Source organism: Hyla sarda, chromosome 6 (assembly GCF_029499605.1).
Source record: "Hyla sarda isolate aHylSar1 chromosome 6, aHylSar1.hap1, whole genome shotgun sequence".
NCBI lineage: Eukaryota > Metazoa > Chordata > Amphibia > Anura > Hylidae > Hyla > Hyla sarda.
In genome coordinates, this window is record NC_079194.1 from 233,862,945 (window position 1) to 233,875,644 (window position 12,700).

A 12,700-nucleotide genomic window follows, 5' to 3' on the forward strand; every position below is an offset into this window, starting at 1 on the left:
CTGAATCCAGCCCTTGGAGCTGCATGTGTCATAACAGAGCAGGATGGAGAAGAGTGCTTCAGCATGGACTGCAGTACAGAGAGTGAGCTCCTGGCCAAAGTAAGGGCTCATTAACACGAACAGATTTATTTGCGGGTTTCCCACTGCGTATTTGAAAGGGGGCAGGCTCTTCGCGGCTATCCACGGCCGATTTTCTGCTGCGGAAAATCCCCCGCAGACCGTATCGACTTTAATGGGGCTTGCGGCAGATTTCCTGCTGCGGAAATTCCGCAGCGGAAAAACTGCTGTGGACAGCCGCGAAGAGCCCACCCCCTTTCAAATATACAGCGGGAAACCCGCAAATAAATCTGCTTGTGTGACCGAGCTCTAAAGGTAAGTTCACATGGGGGGATTACCTGCGGATTTTTCGCTGCGTATCTGCTGCGGAAAATCCACAGCTGATTTTGCTACCATTGACTTCAATGGGTCAGCAGAAATTCCACATTAGAGATAAATTAGCAGATTTTCCTACGGACACATAAAAGTCAATGGTAGCAAAATCCACTGTGGATTTTCCGCAGCAGATACGCAGCAGAAAATCTGCAGGTAATCCGCCCCTATGGATATCATATAAACATACCTTAGGGTATGTTTACATAGCAGAATGTCTGTGCAAAGGAATATTCCACATGGATCCGTAGAAATATTCTGCATGGATATTCCGCTGCAGCAGAGTCCCATTGATTCCAACAGGATTCTGTTGCGCTCTTCACACAGTGCACTGCCATGGAAATTCAAGTATCCGCAAAAAGAATAGATTTTTATTCTGTTTATACTTTTTGCGTATTTTGTTTGGAAATTGTTTGCTCTCTTTAAGAAGGATAATTGCCGATTGGTCCTAGCGCCCGCTGGATTGTTTACATTTTTGGGATGTCTGCATGTGTTTTTGACCTAGGTGGAGCCTTTTGACCTTCATCACTGTGCATCTACGTCTTTTCACCTCATTCTCAATATCTTATTGTACAAGAAAAGGGTGATGAACCAAGGCTTCCAGTGTTGGCCACCAAAACTAAAGGGGTTATTCAGGATTAGAAACATAAAGCTGATTTTTGGAAGCAATTTACTGCTTTTCTATTTCTGGATTACCCCTTTAAGAATATGGAACCCACACATAAATCAAAATACTGCATTTACTCCAGACATTGCTACAGACAAAAGCTACAGTATCAGCAAAACACACATATTCCCTGATATATATCCAACGTGCCTAGGAAAAAGATGTTTTATTTTTTATATAGGTTACCCAGTTTAGTGCAGGTTTTTGTCATTTATTAACTAAAGAAATATTTACTTGAAATGACATTAGCTCGTTACTAGTTGGCTGAACTGAATTCATCTAAAGCACTTGCCTTTCTAGGGTCCTAACAGTGACTTCCAGAACTTGTGTACCTCAATGACTGAATGACAGGAGAAGATGGAATAGCAGGATGAGCCCAGCTATTTCTAACTCATTTCATATAGGCTGTAACATAAAAAAAAACACTTTACATATGTTGACTAGGGATGAGCGAATCGAATCTGAGAAATCGATATTCGTTACGAATTTCAGGAGAAATTTTATTCGAAACAAATGCGAATATTGCCACGATCGCGCAAATCATTTCATTAAACTCCACTTAGTGCAGTCCAGGCTCCAGGGCATCTAAAATGGCGGATCCACATGTGAGGACACAGGGCAATGAATCCTGGGAAGGCGGGAACAAGGGTCGGCGGGATGACCCTGAACCACATGCAACATGCAGCCGGCACCCCTGTGATGTCACAGCCCTATATAATCGGCAGCCATCTTGCGGCCAGTCACTTCAGCCTTTTAGTATCCGTGAAGAGAAATGAAAATAGCGGCACTCACCAATGTGGCTGCAGGGTCTTCTTTATTGAGACATACTCACATGCAGGGTACAGAAGAGAGGGGAGTGGGGGGACAAGTGGTGGCGACCGAGCTCTAGTTTCGCACACTTAGTGTGCTTCGTCCGGCCGGACGAAGCACACTAAGTGTGCGAAACTAGAGCTCGGTCACCACCACTTGTCCCCCCACACCCCTCTCTTCTGTACCCCGCATGTGAGTATGTCTCAATAAAGAAGACCCTGCAGCCACATTGGTGAGTGACGATATTTTCAGTTCTCTTCACGGATGCTATGAACTTTGCTTGCATTATCTGAGCACCACCTGAGGCATTACAGCTACACCAAGTCCTACCTGCCATCCCAAATCCAGTACACTCACGCAGTGCCGCACTACCTTCTATGTGAATCACTTCAGACTTTTATTGCAGAGAGATAGAGAGGGACAGATAGCAGTGTGTGTTGACAGAAAAGCATTTTTCCAGCAGCTATTCATCTCCCAGTCACATCAGTGTTCTGTTGCACAGAGAGAGAGGGACAGAGAGAAGTGTGTGTTGACAGAAAACATTTTTACAGCAGCAATTCACCTCCCAGTCACTACAGCGTTCTATTACAGAGAGGGACAGAGAACAGTGTGTTGCACAGTGTGTTGAACAGAACAGCAGCAATTCAGCTAAAGCACAAATCCTTCCTAGAAGCACTGATAGGGAAGGGAGTAAGACTGAGAGAGAAAGTGCAATTTTGGGTGTAGTACACAGCAACTGTGTGCTGCAGCACTGGTGTGTATTGCTGTTGTTGTAAACAAAAACAGTTTTAAGCGTACTGGAGAGCATTGTCCACCCCTCATAAGTGCGTACCATATACGTACATCTCAGTGGTGTACTATGTTGTTCCTGTTAAAGTATTAAGGGCCTAGATACTGTGAAAGGCCAGCCAAAAGTACACACCAGCTGGTGTTGTACACAAATACTTTTTTAAGCGTACTGGAGTACATTGTCCTCCCCTCATAGGCTCATACCACATACATACATCTAAGAGGTGTACTATTTTGTTCCTGTTAAAGTCTTAAGGGCCTAGATACTGTGAAAGGCCAGCCAAAAGTATAGACTGGCTGGTGTTGTACGCGTATACTGTTTTAAGCATACTGGAGTGCATTGTCCTCCCCTCATAAGTACATACCACATACATATATCTCAGTGATGTACTATTTTGTTCCTGTTAAAGTCTTAAGGGCCTCAATACTGAGAAAGGCCAGGCAAAAGTACACACCGGCTGGTGTTGTACACAAATACTTTTTTAAGCGTACTGGAGTGCATTGTCCTTCCCTCATAAGTGCATACCACATACTTACATCTCAGTGGTGTACTATATTATTCCTGTTAAAGTCTAAAGGGCCTAGATACTGTGAAAGGCCAGCCAAAAGTACACACTGGCTGGTGTTGTACACAAATACTGCTTTAAGCGTACTGGAGTGCATTGTCCTTCCATCATAAGTGCATACCACATACTTACATCTCAGTGGTGTACTATTTTTTTCCTGTTAAAATTTTAAGGGCCTAGATACTGTGAAAGGCAAGCCAAAAGTACACACCTGCTGGTGTTGTAGACAAATACTGGAGAGCATTGTCCTCAGAGTTTGGCTCACTCAGGTTTATGGAACGGACTGTTGCAGAGATTTCTACAACTTAAACTGCCCCAATTTAAAATCCACCCTTGATGACCTTGTCACATATAATACTACATCTTTTTTTATAGCACTTTTATCGCAGATTTTAGTGTTTTTTGAAGATTGTGGTTTTTTTTTGCACTTGTATGTTCTGTAATCAGGGCTGTAGCTCTAATTAGGCTAGTGAGGCGATCGCCTCTGATGCACTGTTGCAAGGGGGCGCAAGGAGGGTCCAGCACACATTACACTGAGACATTGATTCCCAACAAGGGTCCCAGGACACTCTGGTGGGAAATATGGCACTGACATTTTTAGATTTTTCTGCCCAGGCCTGCGCACCTGTGAGTCACAGGCGTGCAGGCCAGGTGAGAGGGAAGTCTGTGTGCAGTGCCGGGACGGGTGATGCTGCTGCTCCAATCCTCATGTATCCTCCCTCTCCTGTGGAGCAGCTCTGGACTTTGTATTCTCCCTGGTCCCTCAGTAGAATGATATGGATGGAGAAAAGGAGCAGGGGCAGTGCTGACAGAAGCCTACTCAGCTTCAAGTAGTGCACCCACACCCTTCTTTCACTCTTCTACACCTCTCTGTCACCCCCTTATAACCTCTCTGTAACCCCTGGACACCCCTCTGTTATCCCGTACACACTTCTGTCACCCCTCTACACCCTTTTGTCACCCCTCTAAACCCCTCTGTCACCCCTTTATACCCCACGGTTACCCCATACACCCCTCTGTCCCCCTGTATGCCCCTCTGTCACCCATGTACACCCCCTCTACACTCCTGTCTTCCATGTACATGTGTGCTTGTGGAAGGGGGGGCTGGAGACATTTGAGTGAGGCTGGAAACATTGAGGGAGATTTATCAAAACCTGTGCAAAAGAAAAGTTGCCCAGTTGCCCATAGAACCAGTCAGATTTCTTATTTCATTTTGCAAAGGCCTTGATAAAGGGGTTCTCCGGTGCTTAGACATTTTATCCCCAATCCAAAGGATAGGGGATAAGATGCCTGATCATGGGAGTCCCGCCGCTGGGGACCCACGGGATCTTGCATGTGGCACCCCGTTTGTAAACAGTCTCCGAAGCGTGTTCGCTTTGAGTCTGATTACCGATGACAACAAGGCCGGTAAGCTGATTGGTTGCTGTGGGCAACTGAGCAACTTTTCCTCTGCACAGGTTTTGATAAATCTCCCTCCTTGTGCATTGTGGGAAGGCTGGTTTCATTGTGTTTGGAGGTGGCTGGAGTCATTTTTAGGGGATAGGGGAGGATAATGCTGGAAAAGTACAGAGCCTAATGCTAATATATTTGTGCTGCAGGTTCCATGATGTCCTATGCCAGATGGGGAAGAAAAAAAAAAGAGAATGACTGATTATTCGGTAAGGGTGTCCCGCTTATTTTTTTCCCCAAGGGTTGCCCCAAGCCAAAATGGGGGGGGGGGGCACAATTTTCTGTTCTCACCACAGGAGCAAGAAGAGCTAGCTACAGCTCTGTCTGAAGTACACATCATATTAACAATGTTTAGCACTTAGCTGATCACTGTCATTTTCTGTTCTCACCTCAGGAGCAATGACAGCTAGCTACAGCTCTGCCTGTAGTGCACATCATGTAACAATGTTTAGCGCTAAGCTGATCGCTGTTATTTACTGTTCTCGCCTCAGGAGCAAAAAGAGCTAGCTACAGCTCTGTCTGTAATGCACATCATGTAACAAAGTTTAGATTTTAGCTGATCGCTGTTAAAAGAGCCTTGAAATTTGCAGACTTTGTTTAACCCCTTAAGGACCAATGACGTACCGGTACGTCATTGGTCCTGCTCTTCTGATATAACGCGGGGTTACACAGTAACCCCGCGTCATATCATGGCGGGCCCGGCGTCATAGTGAAGCCGGGACCCGCCTCTAATAGCGCGCAGCGCCGATCGCGGCGCCGCGCGCTATTAACCCTTTAGCCGCGCGCTCAAAGCTGAGCCGCGCGGCTAAAAGTGAAAGTGAAAGTTCCCGGCTAGCTCAGTCGGGCTGTTCGGGATAGCCGCGGCTAATCGCGGCATCCCGAACAGCTGACAGGACAGCGGGAGGGCCCCTTCCTGCCTCCTCGCTGTCCGATCGCCGAATGACTGCTCAGTGCCTGAGATCCAGGCCTGAGCAGTCATGCGGCAGAATCGTTGATCACTGGTTTCTTATGAGAAACCAGTGATCAACATAGAAGATCAGTGTGTGCAGTGTTATAGGTCCCTATGGGACCTATAACACTGCAAAAAAAAAGTGAAAAAAAAAAGTGAATAAAGATCATTTAACTCCTCCCCTATTAAAAGTTTGAATCACCCCCCTTTTCCAATAAAAAAAAAAACACAGTGTAAATAAAAATAAAAATAAACATATGTGGTATCACCGCGTGCGGAAATGTCCGAATTATAAAAATATATCATTAATTAAACCGCTCGGTCAATGGCGTGCGCGCAAAAAAATTCCAAAGTCCAAAATAGTGCATTTTTGGTCACTTTTTATATCATTTAAAAATGAATAAAAAGTGATCAATAAGTCCTATCAATGTAAAAATGGTACCGTTAAAAACTTCAGATCACGGCGCAAAAAATTAGCCCTCATACCGCCCCATACACGGAAAAATAAAAAAGTTATAGGGGTCAGAAGATGACAATTTTAAACGTATTAATTTTCCTGCATGTAGTTATGATTTTTTCCAAAAGTCCGACAAAATCAAACCTATATAAGTAGGGTATCATTATAATCGTATGGACCTACAGAATACATATCAGGTGTCATTTTTACCGAAAAATGTACTACGTAGAAACGGAAGCCCCCAAAAGTTACAAAACAGCGTTTTTTTTTTCAATTTTGTCGCACAATGATTTTTTTTCCCGCTTCACCATAGATTTTTGGGCAAAATAACTGACGTCATTACAAAGTAGAATTGGTGGCGCAAAAAATAAGCCATCATATGGATTTTTAGGTGTAAATTTGAAAGAGTTATGATTTTTTAAAGGCAAGGAGCAAAAAACGAAAATGCAAAAACGGAAAAACCTCCGGTCCTTAAGGGGTTAAAGACATTTTATAATTCATGAAAAGTGACTTGTAAATTTTTAAATAATATTTTATATAAAATTTCAATAAATAATTGTTATACATAAAAACCAGGTAGGAAGTCCAGAATGGAAGGTAACTCTTGTTGTTACGCCTAGCGCTCCGGGTCCCCGCTCCTCCCCGGAGCGCTCACGGCGTCTTTCTCCCTGCAGCTCCCCGGTCAGTCCCGCTGACCGGGAGCGCTGCTCTGTCATGGCCGTTGGGGATGCGATTCGCACAGCGGGACGCGCCCGCTCGCGAATCGCATCCCAGGTCACTTACCCGTTCCCGTCCCCTGCTGTCATGTGCTGGCGCGCGCGGCTCCGCTCTCTAGGGCGCGCGCGCGCCAGCTCCCTGAGACTTAAAGGGCCAGTGCACCAATGATTGGTGCCTGGCCCAATTAGCTTAATTGGCTTCCACCTGGTCCCTGACTATATCTATCCTCCTCCCATGCACTTCCTTGCCGGATCTTGTTGCCCTTGTGCCTAGTGAAAGCGTTTTGTGTGTTTAAAGCCTGTGTACCAGAACTTCTGCTATCACCCCTGACTACGAACCTTGCCGCCTGCCCCCGACCTTCTGCTACGTCCGACTTTGCTTCTGCCTACTCCCTTGTACCTCGCCTATCTTCAGCAGCCAGAGAGGTGAGCCGTTGCTAGTGGATACGACCTGGTCACTACCGCCGCAGCAAGACCATCCCGCTTTGCGGCGGGCTCTGGTGAAAACCAGTAGTGTCTTAGAACCGGTCCACTAGCACGGTCCACGCAATCCCTCTCTGGCACAGAGGATCCACCTCCTGCCAGCCGGCATCGTGACAGTAGATCCGGCCATGGATCCCGCTGAAGTTCCTCTGCCAGTTGTCGCTGACCTCCCTACGCTGGTCGCCCAGCAAGCTCGTCAGATCGCCCAACAAGATCACCAGCTGTCGTACTTGACCACCATGACACAGCAACTCCAGTCACAACTACAGCAAGTACAGTCACAGCTACAGCAGCAACAACCATCTCCTCCGCCAGCTCCTGCACCCCTTCCGCAGCGAGTGGCCACTCCTAGCCTCCGCCTGTCCTTGCCGGACAAATTTAATGGGGACTCTAAGTTTTGCCGTGGCTTTCTTTCGCAATGTTCCCTGCACATGGAGATGATGTCGGACCAGTTTCCTACTGAAAGGTCTAAGGTGGCTTTCGTAGTCAGCCTTCTGTCTGGAAAAGCTCTGTCATGGGCCACACCGCTCTGGGACCGCAATGACCCCGTCACTGCCTCTGTACACTCCTTCTTCTCGGAAATTCGAAGTGTCTTTGAGGAACCTGCCCGAGCCTCTTCTGCTGAGACTGCCCTGCTGAACCTGGTCCAGGGTAATTCCTCCGTTGGCGAGTACGCCATACAATTCCGTACTCTTGCCTCTGAACTATCCTGGAATAATGAGGCTCTCTGCGCGACCTTTAAAAAAGGCCTATCCAGCAACATTAAAGATGTTCTGGCCGCACGAGAGACTCCTGCTAACCTGCATGAACTCATTCATCTAGCCACTCGCATTGACATGCGTTTTTCTGAGAGGCATCAAGAGCTCCGCCAGGAAAAAGACTTAGATCTCTGGACACCTCTCCCACAGTCTCCACTGCAATCTGCGCCTAGGCCTCCCGCCGAGGAGGCCATGCAAGTGGATCGGTCTCGCCTGACCCTGGAAGAGAGGAATCGCCGTAAGGAAGAGAATCTTTGTCTGTACTGTGCCAGTACTGAACATTTTTTGGTGGATTGCCCAATCCGTCCTCCACGTCTGGGAAACGCACGCTCGCACCCAGCTCTCGTGGGTGTGGCGTCTCTTGATGCTAAGTCGGCTTCTCCACGTCTCACGGTGCCTGTTCGGATTTCTACTTCAGCCAGCTCTTCCCTCTCAGCCGTGGCCTGCCTGGACTCTGGAGCTTCTGGGAATTTTATTCGGGAGTCCTTAGTGAATAAATTCCGCATTCCGGTGACCCGTCTTGTCAAGCCACTCCACGTTTCCGCGGTCAACGGAGCCAAGTTGGATTGCACCGTGCGTTTCCGCACGGAGCCCCTCCTAATGTGCATCGGACCTCATCACGAGGAAATTGTATTTTTGGTCCTTCCTAATTGCACTTCTGAAGTTCTCCTTGGACTACCCTGGCTTCAACACCATTCCCCAACCCTGGATTGGTCCACTGGGGAGATCAAGAGTTGGGGCCCCTCTTGTTCCAAGGACTGCCTTCAACCGGTTCCCAGTACTCCCTGCCGTGACCCTGTGGTTCCTTCTGTATCCGGTCCCCCTAAGGTCATTAAGGACTCTGCCTGCCACAAGAAATGCCTCTCCCCCCCTCCCAGTCCCATCAGGCAAGCCCCTGTGTCCCCGCATGGCCCTCGTCCTGGGGTCACACTGCCCCGTGCCAGGTCTCGCCCTCTGCCCTCTCTCCCCATTCCTACTCCTGCTGTTCTGCCTGCCGTTGAGGAATCCCTCCATCCTTTCCCGGTGTCCTCATCCCAGGGGAGGCAGTTACCGGATAAAGAGAAGGGGAGACCTAAGGGGGGGGGTACTGTTACGCCTAGCGCTCCGGGTCCCCGCTCCTCCCCGGAGCGCTCACGGCGTCTTTCTCCCTGCAGCTCCCCGGTCAGTCCCGCTGACCGGGAGCGCTGCTCTGTCATGGCCGTTGGGGATGCGATTCGCACAGCGGGACGCGCCCGCTCGCGAATCGCATCCCAGGTCACTTACCCGTTCCCGTCCCCTGCTGTCATGTGCTGGCGCGCGCGGCTCCGCTCTCTAGGGCGCGCGCGCGCCAGCTCCCTGAGACTTAAAGGGCCAGTGCACCAATGATTGGTGCCTGGCCCAATTAGCTTAATTGGCTTCCACCTGGTCCCTGACTATATCTATCCTCCTCCCATGCACTTCCTTGCCGGATCTTGTTGCCCTTGTGCCTAGTGAAAGCGTTTTGTGTGTTTAAAGCCTGTGTACCAGAACTTCTGCTATCACCCCTGACTACGAACCTTGCCGCCTGCCCCCGACCTTCTGCTACGTCCGACTTTGCTTCTGCCTACTCCCTTGTACCTCGCCTATCTTCAGCAGCCAGAGAGGTGAGCCGTTGCTAGTGGATACGACCTGGTCACTACCGCCGCAGCAAGACCATCCCGCTTTGCGGCGGGCTCTGGTGAAAACCAGTAGTGTCTTAGAACCGGTCCACTAGCACGGTCCACGCAATCCCTCTCTGGCACAGAGGATCCACCTCCTGCCAGCCGGCATCGTGACACTTGTCACTACATTCTCATGGCATAAAGGACATTTCCAAAAGAATCTGCATGTCGTACTGAATAACAGGATTATTTCACTACCCCAGCACACACCTCATGTGTGTTACTGCAAGTCAAAGTGTTCTACACCCCTATTGAGGCTCTCTGTAGGCCAAAAATGTTGGTTTTTAATAGTGATTTGCCGCAAATAAATTTGGATTGAAACTAATTTTGGGGAAATATTCGGCAAATCGACTGAATCAAATTTTTTCAAAAAATTTGCTCATGTCTAATGTTGACTTATCAATGATCAGAAGTTTGATTGTGGGTGGTCTAGGTGCAATATAGGTGTTGATCTTAAAGTGTCCTAGGCTGTGCCTTCTTACAGCTTGTTTGCTTTTATCCTATGTTGTATCTGATATATGTTGTATAAGAACAAATGTTGAAAGTTTGACTTAGTATCACAATATTCCAATCACAATTTGAGTTTTAATATGGGACTAAAATATAGCTACACTATAGAATTCAGTCAAAAAGAGTGTGACCTAGTCATTCAAGTGACTTTTTCAGACTCATAATTAGAACTTTATTTACCATCTCCTTGTATTCTTGTTTCCTTGTATTCTTTCCAAACATTTCCCCTGCACGTAGCCATTAGCATTTTGTAGCCCAGATCACTTAATGAACCAGAGTAGATCTCATTTTGATAGAGCAGATTCTAATTTGTTTTGTTAACTTTCCCTTTGACTCCTACCTGCAAGTTAAAGAAGGTTAATGAAGTTTATCATAAGGAAATAGTTCCCAGTCCCATGAAATTTCTTCATGATTTTCAAGTTATGACCTTCCATCTTATCTCACTCCAACATGCAAGGAAAAAAGTTTCTGAAAGAAATATATTGAGGGATTAAATAAATTCTGAGGGAATTAATGTTTGTATTTGATAAGACTTCTACATTGTAGAGATTACTAGGAACACAGTCCATATCACTTTGTAGGTTTAATTCCCTTCAACATTAAATTAGATGAGGCTACACAGAAAGCAGATCCCGGCTCGGTAGTAAATTAATCTGTTATTTTACACTTCATATAGTTTTATTCTAATGAGTGGGAGAGATTAATGGCTGTCTTGGAAGATTGAGAACTTGAAGCTAATAGCGGCTGACTTTCCTTATTGACAAGTCAGGTGGAGAACTGTAGGAACAATGCTGCTTTCTGATGTTTTACTATATAAAGACTTGCCAACATTTTAATGTTGCCTTAAATAACATAATAGTTTATCTATATTATTGAGGCGTAGCTGCAAATAAATGACTGGACGGTACATTGCCTTCTTTCTGGAGTGATTTGTGAAATGTGTTTTTTTTTCTTTTTCTGACAAAACAACATTTTTTGCATTACATTATGGGCTATTTCATTTTCTACATTTGATACCCTATTTGCAATAATTTCTATTATATTTAGAAAATAAGGCTATTTTTACACATAGCATTTTGATCAGTATTTATAACAAAAACAAGTAGTGGAAAAAATACATAGAAAAAAAGGAAAATGGATAGAAAAATTATCCACCTTTTCTGTGTCGGTTCCACTACTGATTTTGGTTAAAAATCTGGACCCAAGATGCTTAGGTTGAACATATTCTCTGTGGATTTGTATGGAAAATAGAAATAAATACATGAACAATATGTAAACATTAATAGAATGAGAAATAATTTTACAAAACAATTAGAAAAATGAAAAAACATTCTCTTTCTTTTGTATCCTCTCCTTTATATGTCAAACAGGCATGTGTCCTTTTTTTTCTCCATAGCCAGGACAAGGAAGGTTCAAGCTTGTGCTATGGCCTAACTATAACAAAATAATGTCACCAGAGTAGGCTTTTTTTTAACTTAAGATGTGTGTTAGATTCCTTTTTCCCTTGAACTTTTAACTCTCCTAAAAGTTCAAAAACAAAATGGCACTTGGACCAAGAGAACCAAAGAAGAACAGAAAATTCAAACACAAAGAAGAAACAACTAAAGAACTAGGAACTAAACTAGAATAAGGCAATAGATGGATATAAGGAACACTGGGTTCAAACTAACTATATAATCCGCACAAAAGTGCACGAGCCAGTGGTTTTGAAGATAAGCTAACCAATAGGAAATCTTCTCTAAAGAGTCCAGACTGCAGTCAAGATAACTGTACCAGCACAATGCGTCATCTATGAGATACCGTGTTTTTCGCCGTATAAGACGCACTTTTTCTTCCCCAAAACTGGGGGGAAAAAGTCGGTGCGTCTTATACGGCAAATACACACCTATCGCGGCGGTCCCTGCGGCCATCAACGGCCGGGACCCGTGGCTAATACAGGACATCCCCGATCGCGGTGATGCCTTGTATTAACCCTTCAGACGCGGCGATCAAAGCTGACCGCCGCGTCTGAAGGGAAAGGGACACTAACCCGGCTGTTCAGTCGGGCTGTTCGGGACCACCGCAATTTCACCGCGGCGGCCCCGAACAGCTCGACTGAATAGCCGGGTTAGTGCTTACAGGACACCAGGAGGGACCTTACCTGCCTCCTCGGTGTCTTCTCCGTTCAGGGATCCCCTATATGGCCGGCGCTCTCCTTCCTCATCATTACGTCGTTGCGTACGTGCGTCGGCGTGCGTAACAACGTGATGGCGGCGACGGAGAGCAAGGATACACGGCCGGCAGCAGAGACGTTCCGGAGCGACGGGGACACGGCGACAGCGATGGAGCGACATCCAGGGCAGCGGTGATGGGTCCGGAGCGACGGGGACACGTGAGTATTACTTCCTATGCAGTGGTCTTCAATCTGCGGACCTCCAGATGTTGCAATACTACAACTC

At 46.4% G+C, this 12,700-nt stretch overlaps 1 long non-coding RNA gene across 1 annotated transcript in view; it reads right to left on the reverse strand.

Annotated features, from left to right (window-relative positions):
- Positions 1-1,323: 1,323 nt before the first annotated feature.
- Positions 1,324-12,700, reverse strand: part of LOC130277709 (uncharacterized) — a 103,884-nt gene continuing 92,507 nt past the window's right edge. The window contains exons 5-6 of the long non-coding RNA XR_008845542.1: positions 10,603-10,730; positions 1,324-1,501 (exon numbers count right to left, since the gene is read on the reverse strand). This is a non-coding gene — a long non-coding RNA (uncharacterized LOC130277709). The remainder of the gene's footprint in view (positions 1,502-10,602; positions 10,731-12,700) is intronic.